This window comes from Bidens hawaiensis, unplaced genomic scaffold, assembly GCF_021521415.1.
Source record: "Bidens hawaiensis isolate Kalapana, Puna unplaced genomic scaffold, B.hawaiensis_p1.1 tig00009039_1, whole genome shotgun sequence".
Classification (NCBI taxonomy): Eukaryota; Viridiplantae; Streptophyta; class Magnoliopsida; order Asterales; family Asteraceae; genus Bidens; species Bidens hawaiensis.
Genome location: NW_027491661.1, coordinates 1,005,223 through 1,010,906, shown reverse-complemented (window position 1 = coordinate 1,010,906; position 5,684 = coordinate 1,005,223). Strand labels below are relative to the sequence as shown.

General features: G+C 34.8%; 1 pseudogene across 1 annotated transcript; it reads right to left on the bottom strand.

Moving 5' to 3' along the window:
• Nucleotides 1-412: 412 nt before the first annotated feature.
• On the bottom strand, nt 413-2,644 carry LOC143530830 (xylan O-acetyltransferase 1-like; annotated as a pseudogene). The gene is made up of 5 exons (XR_013134921.1): nt 2,134-2,644; nt 1,710-1,881; nt 1,315-1,515; nt 1,033-1,191; nt 413-970 (listed from the first exon to the last, which is right to left on the bottom strand). The product of XR_013134921.1 is annotated as a xylan O-acetyltransferase 1-like (transcript).
• Nucleotides 2,645-5,684: the final 3,040 nt, after the last annotated feature.

The following is a 5,684-nucleotide window of genomic DNA, read 5'->3' as shown; positions in this document are numbered from 1 at the left end:
GAATTTTGGATGCTAGGCTGGCACGTTCTCGAAATGAAGCTTGTACATCAATTAGTTTTATCAGTTCACCCGGAGACCACCCTCAAAAGAAAAACCCACCATAGATGAGACAAAGCCACCCCAACTTTATTTTTCACATGTGTGAAGGCCGAAGGGTATAATTTCTTAGCATGTAAACCTTACACATGAGCCCTATCCCCATTGGGGTATAAACGTTTGATTACCCTTTTAATCGTTTTATGATGGTTTGACTATATATGTTTTTTTTTTTCTCCTTTTAAAGAAGATACAAACAGAACTTTATAAAATATAATGCCCAAAACACATATAAATCTCCTTTTTATTAGCCCCTCGAAATTAAACTATACTTTAAACTGAAATGACAAGCCTTGTTACAAGATGTGCGTGCATTCATTTATTTCATCTTTCAACGTTCCAGTGTACATTTGAGACAATTTCAATTTAATGTTGTGACCCAACGTCTAAGCAAAATTTTCACAATAAAATAAAATGTAAAATTGCCCTCTCTCTAGATACAAGGTACATGAAAGAACAAACAAAAACTCAATGTCTAAAAGTAAATAACCAAATGTGATTAGGGTTGGCTTACACCAATCAAGATCAAGGGCGGGAAATGATACGTGTATACAGAAACTCATTCCAAGTGTCAGGTAACCCAGGAAGACACCAATGAATACAATCTGCATAAGTGTTTGGGTCTGCCTGTTGCTCTTCTGTTAGCATCTTGCCTTGCCGAATGGTGTATACCGAGGTATGTGCATCTTTACGGTATTCTGAAAGCGAAGTTATGTTCAGGAAGTGGACCGAAAGCTTCATTGATTGAATCACTTCAGCTACTGCCCTAAATAACCGCCTGTCCGTGCCCACGTTTAGCGGCATAGACTGGTTTAGAATTGGACTAATCTCCTTTGCACATTTAATGCCATCGGGGTTGTTCCAATCCAAGCTCCTACAAATTTTACCTTTTTATTTATGTATGTATTTATTAATAATACTAAAAAGAAGGTTTACTTTATATGTAGAGGAGACATGCTGGTGAAAAACACCATGGTACGGTTCGGGTCAATATTTTTGTCGGCCCATTTAGCCCATGTCTTCAAAACTCTTGCGTACGCTATGGGCCTTTCAACCTCATCATATTCGGTATCTCCTTTGTCAAATGATCCTCTCCTATATTATTGGTTTTCATAAAAATATTTTACTAAAAATTATAAATAATTGCTGCTATTTTTTATTTATATTAGCTATTATTGTAGTAAAATGGAGAGTGAAATATTTAAATAAAAAACTCACAGGACTTTCATGGCGAAGGTATTCATCCACCAAATGTAGGTGTTAAAGATCAAATAATCAACATTTTTCCAGTTTTTTACCATGTTTCTTAATGGACCCAGGCATTATGATTCGGTTCGATATGCTATGCATCGTTGGATCATCCGAATTCGACTCTACCAAAAATGGTGCCCAATAAAATTCCACCGTGGCATTATAGTCCTACAATTATGCATATCAAATTACTAATTTATAGAATTTATGAACAAGTAAAGAAATATACTAATCTATAGATTGCATAATTAACCATTACTGGTTATTTTCATGTAAACCCGTGAATATATGAGTCGTGTGATCTTGTAATTTCAAGTCAAGTAAAAAAACCTTAGCCAAATCGATAGATGAAAGAAACAAACCTCGATTCTAAAAATAGAAAGTGAGCCGGTTTTGGTCAAGCTCTTTCTTCCCGGTGGAAACAATGGATTGGGCCAAACACACCATTGATTCCCATTGATTCCTGTTTAATGAATCTCCGACGAACATAAGCCTCTTGTTCCTTAGTTTCTCCAACAGCAATTTTGCCTTAAAATCTTCATACCCAAAACAAAAATACCAAGCTTAAGTCAATCTTGCAAATCCTTTTTATTAGTCTGGTCTTAGTGGGAGCAGATTTTCTATCTTAAAATAACGGAAATGTTTATCCTCGTCTCACCCGTTTCAGACCCTTCCAGTAATTTTCATCTAAGTGAGACTCTACTGGATACGCTTCTTTATTATATTCGTAAATTTCATTTTTATTTTTATTATAAAGTTTGACGTAAGTAATTAAGAAGAAGCTTACTTGGGTAAGTTACAACCCTTTGGTTGCCACCATCCAATTCTGATACATAGAATCTTTTCTCCCATTTCTCATGCACGTCACTTGAGCCGTAAGAAACTCACATTGATCTTCTTTATATAACGGATGTGTCGAATCATCATAAACCCAATTCCCATCATACAAATCGCACTCTTTGGGTGGCAACTCGACATCCTCATCGTCTTCCTCCGCTTCTTCCTCCACCACTTTGGCTACTGGAACCGGCATTTCAATCATCTGATTATTATTATCCTCAGTTTTGGATTCCACCACCAAAGTCGTGGTGGAACTGATCTCAATTATTGGTGTTGTGAATGGGAATTCGGCTATGGACTTGACATCTTCATTGTACATGAAGAAGCCGAATAGGATAACCGAGAAGATGACGACGAAGACCGAGAGGTTGCTGTTCTTGCGGTGTTTCATGGCGGCTGTGTAGGCGGAGAAGGGGGAGATCTTGCGGCGAAGGGGATGCATGATAAGATGAGGAGGTGGTGGTGGTGATGATATAATGACTCAAGAGACATTAAAAATGGTGAATGTTTAAGGTGGAATTGGTGGAATGGTGTTGTCTTGAAGCAACTGCTATCTATGGTGGATGAAGGGTCGTCTTCTTCATGAATCTTGTAACTAATTTCCTCAATGTTTTGGACAAGAGTGAGATCAAAGTTTTGTAGAAGTTGGGTGGCTCCCTTTCAATTCCGGTAAAGTGTGTGCTTTTATTGTGTGAGGTTGGAGTGGATCAAAATTATAAAACAAAAAAAATATACAACAAATGCTTAGGAAAAGAGAAAAATAATAGAACTTTAAACCGTCAAAACTCAAAACGGTCCTTCATGTATATTTAAAAAAAATATACATGTAGGTCTTGCCTACCAATAAACCCGGACGAGTCTGATTTCTCGTTTTTTGATATAATAATTAGCAGTTCGTTCCATAACTTTTTCTAAAATTAGTGGAAAGGACTGTGAGCACTCGAGTACGGAGGAAGGGAAGTTTAACATTTCCTGAAAAGGCGAAATAGACATATCTACTCATACCATATAAACCATCTATTCTTGTGTTTTTTTTCCTTGTTTAATATGTTCCATAAAATCAACTTGTAGGTAGGCTGACAAAGTGGATACATGTTTAAACACGATAAAACTTGTTTAGTAAAAAGTACGCTAAAATTAGGAGGCTAGGGTTCATCATTTCTCATTCTTGATACAAAAAAACATATAACTGACACATTCAGATCACTAAAGCCAAGTGTTCATGTTCATATTTATGTTAATCGCGTCACTTTTAACCTGCATGTTAAACATGATAAGACACGATTTGTCAGCCCTGATTGTAGGTCGTTTTGTTCAAGGAATGTTTTTAAAAGAATTAGAATTATTTCCAATGAAAAACCATAATGTGATTGGTTTGTAAAATTGGTAAATGGATTTGAGTTATAGAGACTAATTTTCATAATTACCGTTTATAATTGTTTTTTAAGTAGAAGAAATTATTGGATGGGGTTTTTCATAATATTAAAACTTTCCGCTGCAAAGTTTAGAAATCCTTCACGAATTTGGTGGAATACTTTGTATATTTAGATTTCAATTATATCTTTGGCCAAACAAACACATTTTATTATGGAATTTAAATTCCAATTTTATTGAATTCCTATGACACAAGGGAACAAGTATTTATTTCAAAAGATTTTGTAAAAATAAAATCCACAAAGATTTGACTAAAATATATGCGTTATAGAAGGGTTTGAGAGTGATCTCTATAACTTTAAATCTTTCAATTTTTTTAGCATTTCGGGATTTGCTAATTTAGGATTTGGAGACAAACCATGTATCTAACACATAATAGGTATTAAAAAATGGCAGGTTTAAGGTTGGGAAAGACATGTTTAAGGTTCCTAGTCAATTTAATTAAGGTGTCAAGTGAATTATTGATATAAGAGTGAGAAAAACTGAAAAAGTAAACACAAAGCCAAAATGTAACCATTTTAATATAACCCGGTCCAATGACCCCTTAACCTTTTGTTTTGGAGTGATTGGTTGACTTTGGACACCTTATTTTCAAAGCGAAGCTAACTGTGAAATCTGTATTGCAATTGGTAAGCAAATGAGCCAATCATACTACATACAAACTTTTGATTGGTTTGATTTTGCACAACTAGGATTTCAAGGGTAGATTGAGAGTGTCTCATTCCTTTGATAGTTCGATATACATTTTATTTTTATTTTTATATTGTGTAATTTGCAAGAGTTGAACACCTAAACCTCTTAATGTTTATGGTCATTAGCGTCTACCATGAAACGCCCTATACCCAAAGTGTCTAAGAAGTTGGGTTTATACATGCATCATTGTTCTAAAGCTTTGAATCAACATAGATTGCAATAGAAACACGTATACGTACGTACTTTATACCCTAGGGTGTCATATCCATACAAAAACAATGTGTAAGTTTAATATGGCCCTCATTATCACTTATCTAATTAAAATATCATTGACTTTAATGCATCATATGATTGTATTTATCTGATTGACATAGTTACCCTTATTATCATAATTTGTGTTTCCACTTAGATGTGTGTATATATAAAGCTGATTAGAGAGAATGATATCTAAAAACCATAACAAATACAAAAAAAGTGCCTACAAACATTTATACGTTTTCTAAACCATCTAGAACTTAAAAGAAATTTAGACATCAAGGTCTGCTATTTAGTTCTTTCGTCTGTAGTGTTATTTGGTTCTAAGGATAAGTGGGAGTGGGAGTGGGAGTGGGAGTGGGAGTGGGAGTGGGAGTGGGATTCCGATGATTCATTTTCTGTGAAAGGGGTCTGTATGTACCTAGATCAGATAGAGCTTCTTGATGCTTCACGTTCGACAAGATGGAACCAATTTGTGCTTAGAAATGTAAATAGTCTAGTTTGGCATTTGCTTTTGAACCATGTCCCAACTAGACAAAATCTTAATCTCAAAGGTATAGGCATTCCTTCTATCCTATGTTCGGTTTGCTCGAAGTCAATGGAGACTTTGGACCATGTATTCGGAAAGTTACTATCAAGCCGGGAATATTTGGGACGCAATTAGTAGGTGGTTGGATGTGGTATTTCCTTCCAATAAACGTCTGAAAAGTATTAAGGATTGTTTGGATTCTATTAGATGGTTGAAAAAGAAAATTATGTAGTCGAGACGATTATCTTTACTACTTGGTGGTTCATTTATAGAGCTCGAAATAAAGAGATTTTCTTATGGTTTTCATCTCGTAATTGTAAAAAAAAATTAAACTAGGTAGAATGGCTTAAACCCTCTCCTCTGTTTGTACCTCTTTTGTTCTCCAATCTCCAGGTTATGTTTTTCTAACCGGGAGATGTGTTAGTTTTAACTTTTAAGTTGGCTTTTTTTTTTTTAAAAAAAAAAAAGGAAAATATCCCATAGAAATTCCATTAGTGGTTCATCCAACCAGTAAGTTTGTTAAAATAAAGGTTAAGATTTTGCGTGTTTAATATCATTGTTATAAAAACCGGTATGTTACTCATAC